This window comes from Papio anubis, chromosome 7 (assembly GCF_008728515.1).
Source record: "Papio anubis isolate 15944 chromosome 7, Panubis1.0, whole genome shotgun sequence".
In the NCBI taxonomy this organism is placed as follows: domain Eukaryota; kingdom Metazoa; phylum Chordata; class Mammalia; order Primates; family Cercopithecidae; genus Papio; species Papio anubis.
In genome coordinates, this window is record NC_044982.1 from 63,742,634 (window position 1) to 63,757,226 (window position 14,593).

The 14,593-nt window shown below is 32.8% G+C and overlaps 1 long non-coding RNA gene across 1 annotated transcript in view; it reads left to right on the plus strand.

The window, feature by feature from the left end:
• Nucleotides 1-1,571: 1,571 nt before the first annotated feature.
• The window catches only part of LOC108587042, a 28,940-nt gene continuing 15,918 nt past the window's right edge, over nt 1,572-14,593 (plus strand). The window contains exon 1 of the long non-coding RNA XR_002523345.2: nt 1,572-1,649. This is a non-coding gene — a long non-coding RNA (uncharacterized LOC108587042). The remainder of the gene's footprint in view (nt 1,650-14,593) is intronic.

A 14,593-nucleotide genomic window follows, 5' to 3' on the forward strand; every position in this document is an offset into this window, starting at 1 on the left:
AAGAACAGAATTTACATGGTTAAATTTTGAGGAACCTCAGTTTTTTAGAAATAGACTCAATGACTGGGATCATACCCTGCAAAAGCGTCTTTGTGGCAGGCCAGGTCTCACTAACGCAGGCCTCCGTAACAACTCCTTCAGTACCCACTGAGTGGTTAAGTTAAATATTAAAAGCTGATAGATCCAGTGCCCTTATACAAAGGCTGGAATGTAACAAAAGCCCACCAAGAGTTTTGCCTTGGCCTTTCCTAGGCCTTAAAGTATGACAAAATAACGAAGGAATTCTTAACAGGACCCAGTTAGGATTAAGCAGGGTTCACTGGGAGTCTGAAGAAACCCCCCAGGCCTCCACAAACACATCCGCTGGAGGTCTGAAGGAACTCCCAAACCTTTGTGATTTAGCAGGAGACAAGATAAGGGTAATCACCCCAGCATCTGGATCCATTTAGATTAAGTAAATTAAGTAAATTTACTGAGGATCCAGAGGAAGGTCTTCAAGACTCAGACCTTTTTCCATAGATTAAAAGAAGTGAATCACTTATATATTTAGATGAATGCACACTTACATGTAGACATATAGCTTAGAAGGTATATAAGCTCTGGAAAACTGTAATTTTGAGTTGGTCTCGCGGTGATTTCCAGGCCTTCTCCTTGTAACCGGCTGCAGTAAATAAAAACTCTTCCTCCCCAGTTCATCTGCATCTCATTATTGGGCTGCAAAAAGTAGCAGCCCAACCTATTTGGTTTGGGAACATCTTGACCTTGATGGAATTTAGATTGAGAAATAAAGTTTTGGGTTTTTTTATTTTTATCTTTTAAATCCATCTTTCCACAAGCTTTCTGAGGACCCTCATAAAATAATATATATTTTTATAACATATTATAAAACATGTATAAATATAAATTCACAAATATAAATGTCTCCATATATATAACTATGTCTAAGTTACAGCTAAGTACTATACACGCACAGAAACACACACACACAATAATATGAAGGAAAAGATATAAACTTTTATTATAATTTCAACATTTTGGCTACTCACATTATACCAATTCCACTTTTTATCATAGAAAATGAATATATTTCTCTTGTAATATGTTATTCTATATAAAACTAAATCCATCTTGACATTTTTATACGAAAACCTTTCAGGTATTTATGGGATGTGCTGATCTCATTATGTCTGGGGCAGTTGCCACTGAACAGCAGCAAATGTATATGGAGCCCTGACTGCCAAGCAGGGAATTCTGCCAGTCTAAATGTACTGTACCTGATGTCCATAAGCCACCATCTGGACAGCAAGGGCATGTCTCCATATTCTTAATATTGCAGACATTAATAGCCTTGTGAACTATAAAATTACTAGGCAGCAGAAAAAAATAGCCCGTGGGAATAGGGGCAGGTGGCAACCATTTCCATCTAAGCATGCTTATGGAATAAGTCTCTATGTTCAAATAAATTCTGAATCTGAGCCAAGAACTGCCTCTTCCTTTCGCCAGCTAACCACTCACTTTTCAGTCTCCTCACCTGCTTCATTCCCCCTGGGAGCTATATATGCAGTACTCACCAGCTGCCCAGTTGGAGATGGTTCTATTGTGACACAGAGAAAAGCTGGACTCAGAAAGCAGTAAATATGAACAACCGGGTAAGTCACTGTCGATGTAAACAGGGGCTTCTTCACTATGCGTTTATCTTTTACACTTATCTTTTACACTAATTTCTTCTAGAAATTAATAAAGGGATAAAATGAATGTGAGCAAGAATTCTTTATGACAGAACTGATTTTTTCAAGAGCTTTGTCGTACACATTAAAAAAATAAACTGAAGGATAATTAAAATAATATAATTAACCTCTACATAGAGTAAACATTCATTAACTATATATAGTTGGTAAATACAAAGACTAATACTGATCAGTTTTTTTAAAGAGTGTTCGTGTCTCTTCCAACTGCTAGATGTTTATTCCTTTGTCTCGTTTTCTCTTCCATTTTTAAAAGATTGCTTAAAGACCACAAACTTCCTTCTCAGCAGCTCTCTATGTTCTGTGCTCTTGCTATGTCAAATGTCATTTATGGATTAGCAGCAACAGCATCTACTACAAACTGTTTAGAAAATGCAAAATCTCTGGCCCAACCCTAGACCTACTAAATCAAAACCTGTATTTTAAACAAGATGCCCATGTGATTCCTGTGCATGTTAAGTGTTGATTAGTACTGTTCTGTGGCAGTGATTCTCAAGACTATGTTCATGGTAGAATCACCTGAGGAATTTAAAAACTGTTAATGCCTTGGGCTCGCTGGCAGACTCTGAATTTTTGTCTAGGAAAGTGCCTCAAAGTCAGTATTTTTTTCAAAAGCCTCTCAGGTGGTTCTAACTCACATTTAAGAAGCAAAGTTACCAATGTATCCCTAAAATGTATTTTGAAAGGCTAAAATGTAAACATATATTAGGAAATCTAGTTCATACAGAATTGTGAAAACAATGTCTGTACCTGGAGTATAATTAGAATAAGGAATTGATATTGGTGGAAGAAAATAGCTTTTGTAAATTACAGAAATGTTGTATAAAAAGATAGTTTTTAGTCACTACAAATAGTGATACATATTAAAAATAAACTATAAGACTTTAATTCTGAGATATTCATATTACTGAATTGATAATACTTTTATATCTTGTTAAAAGCTGTAAAAATAAATACATTTCTTAAAAAAAACTTATAAGATGGCAAGGATTTCTTAAACAATCTTTAGTAAAACATTCTAACAGAAAAGTAAAACATTGTTATGTTTTCTCACTTACCGGTTACCATGTGAAACTACTGAATTTGGGCTTAAAAAAATGACATCGCTCAGCATAACATCCTCTAGATTCATTCATGTGCATTATGCTCAGTGAAATAAGCCAGACACAGAAAGACAAATACTACATGATCTCACTTATATGTGGAATCTAAAGTAGTCAAACACATAGCATAGAATGGAATGGCAGTTGCCAGAAGCAGGAACCAGGGGGAAATGAGATGATGTTGGTCAGATGGTACAAAGTTCCAGTTATGCAAGTTGAATGAGTTCTGCAGAGCTAATGTATGACATGAAGACCATGATTACCAGTGATGTCTTCTAAACTTGAAACTTGATAAGACACTGGCTCTTAAGTATTTTCACCACAGCAACTAAAGAAAGGAAGAGAGAAATAGAAAGAAAATGGCAGCTATGTGAGGTGATGGGTATTGTTAATTTGCTTGATTGTGCTGATCATTTCAAAATTTGTATATATATCAAAATATTAAGTTGCACACTTTAAGAATATACAGTTTCTATTTGTTAATTTTACCTCAATAATGCTGGAGAAATTTAAAAATAGATTTTAAAAGTTAGATCACTCACTCTGCTAAGAAATAGAAAAATATATTAAAAGTAGAATTGATTTCAATGAAATTCTACAATTTCATTGAACTCCATTCTAAACAGATAAGAATAATATAATCACTTAAATCTTAAAAGAATAATGTACAGAAATTAGATATTGCCAAGACAAAATGCAAAATGGTGTAATGGTGTGAAATGATCATTTCAATCATTTTATCTTGTAAATTCCTAGGTACTTTTATAGAAAATATGAGATAATTACTGAAATGCATTAGTTTAAATTCTTACAAAGCAGAAAGTACAGATGGTCTCCAAATTATCATGGTTTGATTTATAATTGTTTCACATTACAATGGTGAAAGCGATATGCATTCGGTAGAAACTGTACTTTAAATTTTAAATTTTGATCTTTTCCAAGGCTAGCGATATGTGATATGATATTCTGTCACGATGGTGGGAGGCAACAGCAGCAAGGATCCCAGTTAAACATTCAATCGGGAGGGTAAACAACCAATACTCTACAGTGTACTGTGTACCGACATGTTTTTGATATTGTGTTTTGAGTTTGTATATTACATCACGTCTACAAGTGTTCTTTTGTGTTTTCTGCTTCTGGTGAAAAGAAAAGGAAGGCAATTAATCTTGATATAAATCTCAACATAATTGCCCAGCATGAAGGCGACAAACTAGTAATGGCCATCACATAATTTAGGACTTTTACAATCCACAGTCTTGACTATATTGTCCTTTGAATACATAGAATTGACAATATTTTCAATTTAAAATGTGTTTATCAGGATGTAATCCTGACATAAGTTGGAAAACATCTGTATTTGTCAGAGGTGGCACTATTGATATCAAAATTGTCATTTTTTGAATAATTCCTAAAGCAGTACAAAGACAATAGGAAGAACACGATGTTAGCATAAATATGACTGGAAACATTTATGTATTTTTAAAGGAAATGTAAAAACAGATATTAGTCTCCAAAAAAAGTTTATTGTATAGAGGTAGTGTTAACAGAAGAACATTTAAATAGTTAAAATGAAATTGCAAAATAAAATTCCATATATCATTTTGGGTTTAAGTAATAAACTATTATTTCAGGAACACAGTGAAAGTGACCTTTTATGCCAAGTATTCCATTTAAATCTACATCATAACACCTTTCACATTTTTTTGAACTCACAATCTTATTAATTGGTATTTTATGATGAGAAATAATAATTATCAAAATGTTATATAGATGCAATTAGGCACAAAATAGGTAACTTATTTCTATAGTTTTCTAATGTAGATATGATTATATTTTTAATGCTGTGAATTTTTATATAGTACACATAAAATGTGTTTAAGCTATAAAGAATTTTTGTCAAGAAACAGGTTTCTTGCTGTGTAATTTGCTAAATAAATATATTTTCTTTATTAAATATTCAGTCTTTAACAGCACATTGTTTTCTTGAAAACCTCAGCTTTTGGCAATTACTAATATAGTAATGAGTAGAAAATGAGAAAAGAATGTAAATGAAGATAATGCTTGGAAGAGTCAACTTTTAGCAAATTGGTAATAAAGCTTTGTTAAGGCACTAAATCTATCTTGAGATTAATTCAACTCACTTGAAAATATTGTGTTGCTTATTGAGAAAATATCCTTCCCAGGCAATACAGCTGCTTAGAACACAATTCTGTTCAATTAGAAGAAAAACAACAAAATTATCATCAAACAAAATGATAGATATAAAGTATTTGTTCATGCACTTAAACTAATTTTTGTAAAAGTACTATGTGTCAACAAGTACTGCCTTAGGAGCTTGATAAATAAGAACACAACAAGGCATAAATCCTGAAGAGTTAACATTCTCCCAGAGAATTCAAAAAACTGCAAAACAAATAAGCTAATTTTAGAAAATAAGTGCTACAAAGAAATTAAGATTTATGATGGTGCTAAATGCTACCTATGCACTTTCATAGATTGATTGATGGTGTATCATTGAGTTTTTGATAAAGATTTTTGTTGATTCCAGTGTATTTGTTGATTCCAGATTATTACAAATAAATTTGTTAATATTTGTGCTTATATGTTTCTGGGAATATGCTAAAAAACTAGGAGTGGATGGCTGAGTCATAACATGAACATTTGAGGAATCAAATGGTGGAGTCATATGATTAACATTTGAGGAATCAAAAAAACATTGTCCTAAGTAGCACTATTTTATATTCTCAACAACAATGTATGAACATTCCAGTTGCTCCACATCTTCACCATCATTTGATATTTCTTGTATTTCAAATTTTAGCCATTGCTGGAAAGGATGTGAAAAAAAGGAATCCTTATATACTGTTGTTGATGGGAAGGTAAGTTAATACAGCCATTATAAAGTAATATGGAGATTCCTCAAATAATTTAAAAGAGAACTATCATGTGATTGAGAAATCCCACTAGTGAGTATATATCTAAAAGAAGTGAAATCAGTATGTTTGAAGATATAGCTTCATTCTCCTGTTTATTACAGCACTGTTCAAAACAGGCAAGATATGGAATCAACTTGTGTCTATCAACATATGAATGGATAAAGAAAAGGTGTTATATATACACAATGGAACACTATTCAGTCACAAAAAATAATGAAATCCTATCACTTGCAATAACATGGATGAAACTGGAGGACATTATGTTAAGTGAAATAAGCCAGAAACAGAAAGAAAAATACCTCATGATCTCACTTGTGGTTACTGGAGCCAGGGGAGGGGGAAGGAAAGACAGAATGAGAAGTTGGCTAAAGCATACAAAGTTATAGATAGAAGAAAATATAAATTACGTTGTTGTATGGCACAACAGGGTAACTATAGTTAACAATGATATATTTTATATTTCAAAATAGCTAGAAGAATGTCCTCACTACAAAGAAATTATAAATGTTGGAAGGTGATGGATTTGCTAATTACCATTATTTGATCATTACACAGTATACACACATATTGAAACATCACACCATACCCCACAAATATGTGCAACTATTTGTGTCAATAAAAAATGAAACAAAAATAAAATTAAAAATTAGGCATTCTAATTGATTGGTACTAATATCTCATGGTGGATTTAATTCATAAATTCATATTTTCTTGATGATTAATGAATAAGATTGAAAACATTTTTGTTTATTGACCATTTGTATGTCTTTTCTTTTGTGGAGTGGGAAGTAGTGATTATTTCTTACTAATGGATTACAAGATTGATTTATAAATCCTGAAGATAAGGCTTTGATCAAACATATGCACTATGAATATTTTCTGCCATTTTGATTCTTCACTTTTTATTTTCTTAATATTATAATTTTTTTAGGGAACAAAAGTTTTACATTTTCATTAACTCTAATGTATCAGTATTTTATTTAATGGCTTATCCTTTTTGTGCCCCATTCAAGAAAGGCTGCCCAAATTTGATTCTACATGCTGTAAGAGTTTTTATAGTCTTAACTTTTATGAGTTTACCTATGATTCATTTGAGTTAATTTTTGGGTGTGGTATGAGGTAGGCATTCATGCTCTGTATTTCCATAATGATATCAATTTCCAGCACTATTTGTTCAAAAGACATTGTTGTACCCATTTAATTGTCCTGGCATTTTCTTTGAAAATCAGTTTTGTAAGTGTCTTTCCTAAGTCTTAATGATTGTTTCTACATTGAACATATTGTCAAATCAATACTGATTTTATATATTGTTTCTATTAATCAATATCAAAGAGTCTTTTTTTAACTTTTATTTTAGGTTCAGGAGTACATGTGGAGATCTGTTATATAAGTAAACTGTGTGTCATGGAGGTTTGGTGTACAGATTTATTTTGCCACCCAGGTAATAAGCATAGAAACTGATTGATATTTTCTCTGATACTCTCCCTCTTCCGACTCTCCACCCTCAACTACACCTCAGTGTCTCTGGTTCTCTTCTTAGTGTCTATGTGTTCTCATTGTTTAGCTCCCACTTATAAGTGCAGTATTGGTTTTCTGTTTCTGAATTAATTTGCTTAGGGTAATGGCTGCCAACTCCATCCATGTTTCTGCAAAAGACATAATCTTGTTCTTTTTTATGGCTACATAGTATTCCATGTGAAAATATACCACCCTCATTCTCTCTCTTGCCCTCTGAAAAGGTGCCCTCTACCGTGATTGTAAGTTTTCTGAGGCCTCTTCAGCCATGCTGAACTGTGAGTCAATTAACCCTCCTATCTTTATGAATTACCCAGTCTCAGGTATTTCTTCATAGGTGTGTGAGAATGGCCTAATACAAACATGCACAGTCATTCAGGCATGTTAGAGTATCAAAACATTGTCTTTATCCTGCAGCGCCAACTCAAGGTGATTACTGATAAGTTATCTCTATAGTTATAATTAATTATATATTACAAATGTTATCTTTATTTCAGTTTTATTTTGGCATCATTTTATTTTAGTGTTAGATAAAATTTTACAAAATACTTCATGGGTTTACTTAAATACTTTAAAACTTCAACTTTGAATTTTTTCACCAAGTTTCTTTTTAAGGTAACTATACATTACTGTCATTTGTATTATGTTATTAGAATTATTATGTATCAGATATTATTCTTTGAAAGAAAAACATCAACCTTTCCAAATGTTGAACAGCAGAGTACTGTTGTACATCTCTGAAGAAAAGAGAAGGTCATTATAATAGAGAAAGATACAGAATGCAACAAAGAGATACCAATATTGAAAACCTTCTATTGCATTTTGTGAAAAAGCCCTGGTCTATTTATGCACTATGTTTAAGGTCTAAAAACTATTTTAGAGGAAGAAAGAACAAAAATCTGAAGACTTCTTTATGATGGAAGGTTTTGGTGTCAGATGTGGACTGTGGAACCTGCTTTATAGCACAAGAGAAAAGACTTTGGGCTCTGGGCATTCAAGACAGACTCCTTCCCCGTCCCCCGCTCCGGCCCCCAACCCCGATTTAACCAGTATTGCAGTGTTCTGGAAAGTTATCTCCTTAGGATGTTTCACATATTTACTTTATATTCAACTTCATTGATTAAATATCTCGGATTCTTATGAGTGCATATGTGTTAGGCCATTCTTCCATGCTATAAAAAATATCTGAGGCTGGGTAGTTTATAACAAAAAGAGATTGACTCACTATTCTACGTGCTGTATAGGGAGGATGGTACTGGCATCTGCTCAGCTTCTGGGGAGGCCTCAGGGGGAAGTCCAAAAAGGATCAGGATAGTCACACGGCAAGAGTAGGAGCAAGAAGTAGAATCGGGCAAAAGTGATGCCTAAACAACCAGATCTCACAATAACTCATTCACTGTCTCAAGGACAACATGAAATGGTGAGAGATCCGCTCCCATGACCCAGAAACCTCCCACTAGACGTCATTTTTAACACTGGGGATTACAATTCAACATGCGATTTGGCAGGGACAACATTCAAACTATATCAGCTAGTTTCCTGAATCTAATAATAAAGGGGTAGCTTTCATGTTAATTTTTTTTTCAGTCCTTACCTTTCTCCCTCTATAGGACTGATTCTTTAGCCAATTAGATCTCCTAGATTACTGAAAAAAATATGATATTGGTGACTCTGGCACTGGTCTTTGGGAATCATATCAATGCTACAATTTGATATGCTTGTGAAATCACAATCTTTGTGTAGATTTAAAAGTTTGTTTCATTTTTCTACCTCAGTGACATTTGCCCAGTTACAAAAAGCTCATTCGACTACCAGCAGGGAGCATAAAAAAATAACTGAGTCTGAATTCCTTAACAGAAATTGTACTCCATGGTGTTTATAATACAGTATTAGTTCACCTCACCTACTTCTTTTAAAATCAAGACAAAACAGCAAAAATTATTTAAAATATTATTTACTATTGATATATGTAGCTTAAAAAATTCATTCACATTATGTGCTGAGAAAATTGATTTAAATCTTGCTTAGTCTATTAAAAACTATAAAATACAAATTTATATAAAACTCAATTTTGATATATATTTGGCCTTCAATATCCACAGGTTCTGCATTCAAGGATTCGACCAGTTGCAGATAAGAAATATTTGGAAAAAAAATAACAATATAAATACAAAAAAGCACAAATAAATTATGAAGGAATCTACCAAGCATAAAAAATTCACTGAGTAACAGGTGAAACTTTTGTAAAAGTTGAAAAAGAATTAGTCATGTAATATGAGCGTGTACACATTATGAAAATTTGAACTACTATGACTGGGATTTTAGAAAAAGGAATTAAAATCTTAGACTTCTCATGACATTTCAGGCAGAGAACAGGCCACCAAAATAAACATTATTTTGAATAAATGTTATTTTGAATATGTTAAGAAAGATGTTTTGCTCAATAAAGACAAAATATAAGGGGATTGGCATTAACTGAACATGGGTCAGAAATCTTTCCAGCAGATCCAAGCAGGCTTATAGACAAAAAGGGTAAGGCTGGTATAAATATTCAAATCAATGAAAATAACCTTGTAGAATTTAATGGCTCCTTTAACATATATTAATACAAAGAGGGAAAGTGAATGTCAGAATTTAATTTGGCAAATGACATCTTCAGTAGTTATGGTCTATTAATTAAATAGAACATGTGTGAAATTATATTGGCTTTGGATTTATACTCTGTAATTTCTGTAATTTTAAAGAGGGTTATATTCATAAAAAATGCCTAAAAGTCATTGTTCTCTAAGGCAGAATCCATGATATGTTTGTCATCCTTTACTGGTTCTTCTACATGGTCAGAAAGTCAAAAGAAGGAACACTGTGCCAGCTATGTGAAATCACCAGTGTTATATGTCTATTTCATGGTAACACTCATTGAAATCATTGATTATTTTATATTTTATCCTATTAATCTTCACATTTTCAGATATAAAATTACAGTTAAAATTATTAAAACAATTTTACAATGTCCATTGTTGATTATAAACTTTCAATGTTTTAAAATGTTATCTTAATTTCTTTTTATAGACATATTATGTGTATATTATGATTTATTGTTTAATTTAATAAAGGGGAATTAGAAATATGCGATTTGGGGTATTTATGATTTCTAGAAATATCATAGGATCATGAGTTCATTGGGTTCATGGGTGAAAAGAAAAATAGGAAATGCTTGGATCTAGAAATATCATAAGATCATGAGTTCATTGGGTTTATGGGTGAAAAGAAAAGTAAGAAACATTTGGAATGCTTAAATTTTAGAAAATTAGATTAACAGAATCATGAGTCATGGCTAAGTAAAGCAAGAAAATAAACAAAAAAATAAGAAAACTAGTCAACCAGCCAGCTGTCAGAAAAACAGTATACAAAATTGAATGGACAGTTATGCCATAAAAATATATAACATTTTTATGAAAAGCAAAACCTTAAATTTTTGATCGTAATTTGATATCATCTCTGTGTATAGAGGAAGTATGCTTATTATAATTTAAATGCTTCTTCTGAGCATCTGAAAGTAAAATTAAAGTTATGAACTAAAATTATAAAATGTATTTGCACCTGAAGGTAGAAGAAATAAAGTGTTGATCTGAAAATAAAAATTTGGTATTATTGTCAGCATTTAGTGTTAATTTTGAAACTTGGATTTCATTTGAGTTAATGAAATGGCATATTCAGTCAAGTCCAACATTCTTACCTGCAGCTTTACATATCAAATATTCCCAAATGCCAGTTAGAGAGAGAGAGAGAGAGAGAGAGAAACTATCTTCTGACTTAAAATACCATGAACAAGATTCTTGATATCACAAATGGCAGAATCAAAGGGTTTCAACTCAATGACAAATGTTTCCATGTCACTGAGGGATAAGGCTAAGCCACATTTACTTGGTGTTTCTAACATGGAAGTGTGACTACTCATGTATCAAATGTGTAAATTCAGATAGAGTTTTCAAAATAAAATATTGGTAGTTTCAAGAATGATGAAAATTTTCTTACATGCTGTCTTTTAAAAAGCTTAGGTACATAAAATTACCCTGAAAAAACAGATTCCTTTTTTTTTTTTTTTTTTTTTGGCAGAAAGCAATAAATTTTAAGATAAGTGCATTCTGAAATATCCTGGTAGCTATGAGCTTAATTTTTCTAGAATATATAACATATTCATATTAAAGATATTAAAATAATTATGAGATAACTATATACAATCTATGTGTGGTTACAATTTTAAAAGTCATTCATTTTGGATACAAACCACATAACGTAGTAACTAATGTGTAAACATAACTAAGTCAGGAAGAGTTCAACCAAAATACTATAAACAGGTTTCTGTCAATGTTCATTCTCATTAGTATTCACATAGCGAATCTAATTAGAAACCATTGTCTCTTGTTTAACTGTATATATTTATTAATGAATATTCTCAAATAAGTCGATTTATTTTTTTCAAGTCTCTGTAATAAAATATGTATATATTTATGGTATTAAGTTGCTACCTATCTTGAAAGACGGTTGTATTCCTCAAAATTATTTTTGCAACTCTCCCAAGAGTCACATTAACATCCCTTCCTTAGGAATTCTGAGGTTTCCACTCTGGCTAACAGAAGTTATAATTATATTTTGCTGCCAGGCTGTTTGAGAAAATCTTTGAAGGGGGATTTAAAACTGACAGCACTGAGAACAAAGAGATTAATACTCTAGATGAATTTAGGGTCAGAAAAAATAATTATGGGTACTGCAGAAGTTGCCCTTACAGGCATATCAAAAGTAGTGATTTTAAGTTATACTAAGTACAAGTTATCCAAATGTTTTGTTCTGCAAAATAAAGTGGGGAAATTTGAAGTCTTCTGGGAGTAGCCTAGAGAATGAAATGTCATATAGCCTAGGGAAAATTAGAGAGAAAAAGCCCGTAGTCTTGGTGGAAAAAGGACTCAAAATTATAGTGAGAAGTTTGGAGGTATGATTGTTAAAGAGGAAATCCAGACTGCAAAAATAAGTCTGAGGAAAATGACCACTGAGTTGTCTCTTTATGCAGTTGTAAAATGCAACCTACATTGCTTTATGCTGTAATCTCTAATTATTTCAACAACCCATGTTAAACAATACAATCTTTTGTTACATTGCTTTGACTAAATTGAAAAACAAACAAACAAACAAAATAGAGCCCGTATTTCATGCTTACAGCAACATGGTTTAAAGAAAGAAGGTTGAAGAAACCGGAGGTAAGATGAAGAATTCAGCAGACAGGAAGCAAAAGTACCTGAGAAAAATATAACATTCCAAAGATCTCAAAATAATTGACATTTTCACAGGTTTTCCCCTAGCATGTGAAATAGAAACTCTTGTCATTATTGCACCCCCCACCCCAACCCCTGGAATAGTGTTTTGATGCTGTGAGGAAGAGGAACCTCAGAGGGGTTGGCGTTCGCAGCATTCCTGAAGGATTGAAACTTAGATTAAGTATCTGAATGGAGGAAGATAAGGAATATCATCTGATATGATTGAAGTGACTGTAGTTGTTATTCAGAGAAATAGGAATGTCATTCACTATTTATCTTCCTCTTTTCACTTCCTTCTGCTCCAGATTCTGTCTCTCTCTCTCTTTTTTTAACTCTTGTCTCAGTTTTTGCCTTTGTCTCTAAACCTTGTTTTTCTAGCTTCCACTGTCTCTCTCTACCCACGCCCCTCTCTGTGTCCACCTATTCACATTGTGTTTGGGTGCACATGCGCTTCCTCAAGTCCATAGTCTTTGTTATCTGCATCTCTGCACATTTTCTCTTCTTTAATGTATGGACCAGCTTTTAGTTTCCCTTCCCTTCTAATCTCAATTGGGCATAGTTTTGATTTGCCCTGGCTCCAAATGTCACCTCAATAATGTGAAAACTGACGCATTTTTTAAGTATCTTGATTCTCTCTCTTTCTCACACACACACGCACACACACAACCCCCCCCCCCCCGCCACACACACACACACTTGACTGAATCAGCTGGAGTTTGTGTTCATCTCTGGTTTTATCAAGTGTAGACCAAAAGGCAAGATCACCTGTTAGTTCAAACATTGTCACTCAGGGTCTAGCCCTTTGGAGCAATCATGGATGGGGAAACATCACTTATAAAAATAATGTAATTGAATAAGCAGTGACTAGTATTTTTAGTACAGTCCATGATCATTTTGAATTAAAATTATTGAGTGGAGTTTAAGAAACTCAAAATATATTGGATTTGCAAACTTTTTTTCTAGACAGTCTAAGTTGACATAAAGTCTGAAGAAATTGCCTGTGAACTTGAGAACACAGAAACAAAAATACAGTAGTGCTAATTTCCCATTTGATTGTCAGTCAAATTGATCTTTGTTCCTGAGGGTGACTTGATCAGAAAACAAAACATACAGACTACAAAATATTGCACAAGTTGATAATAAAAAACCCACATTATTTCCTTATCTACCATGGCCCCTCTTCTAATTAGTACTGAATCTGAGATCATCAGCAGAAGGAACGAGGCCAGAATGCAAGTGTTTGTGGATCACTAACACTTCAATATGATGATGGTAATCCTACAAGTGTGAAAATAAAAATTGTTCATCAGGAAAAGCCTTAGAATCCCTGCTTTATTGGAATATTTATTATTATATTCTTAGATTATTATACAACATAATTTAATAACAACCATATTGCCAAATTGTAGATTGGTCAAAAGTAATTACAGTTTTCGCCATTTAATTGCAAAAACTGCAATTACTTTTGTACCAACCAAATACTTGTACATATGAAAATCATGAAAACAATTTTCTCCTAATTTTGTTTGAAAACCCCATTGTTTTGTTCTGAATGTAACTAAAACTATTGTATAGAGGTAGGGTGAATAAAAAGGGCACTATTGGGATCACATGAACATAAGGAGAATCCAACAAATTTCAATAAGACTTTGAAATATGTAGAAGGAATTATTAATTAACGTGCCAGCAGAAGCAGTTCTACTCTCAGACTCTACAAGAATAACGGATGACTGTGCCATCATCTTCCCTACTATCAGCCGCCTACTCACTTGACCTCCCTCACCTTTGCTCACTTGCCAGCTGAAACGATAGGAAGAACATCTGGGCATCTTGCCGTCACAAAGCCTCCAGAGCTTTTGCTGCTGTTCTGAGTTTAATCTTTATTTAACCTTTGTTTTAATGATAAAAGATTGTCTCTCTGTCAGCAGTTCTTCACATATGGTGCACTTTTGTCCCTAGTTCCCACTATAAACACTTAAGGA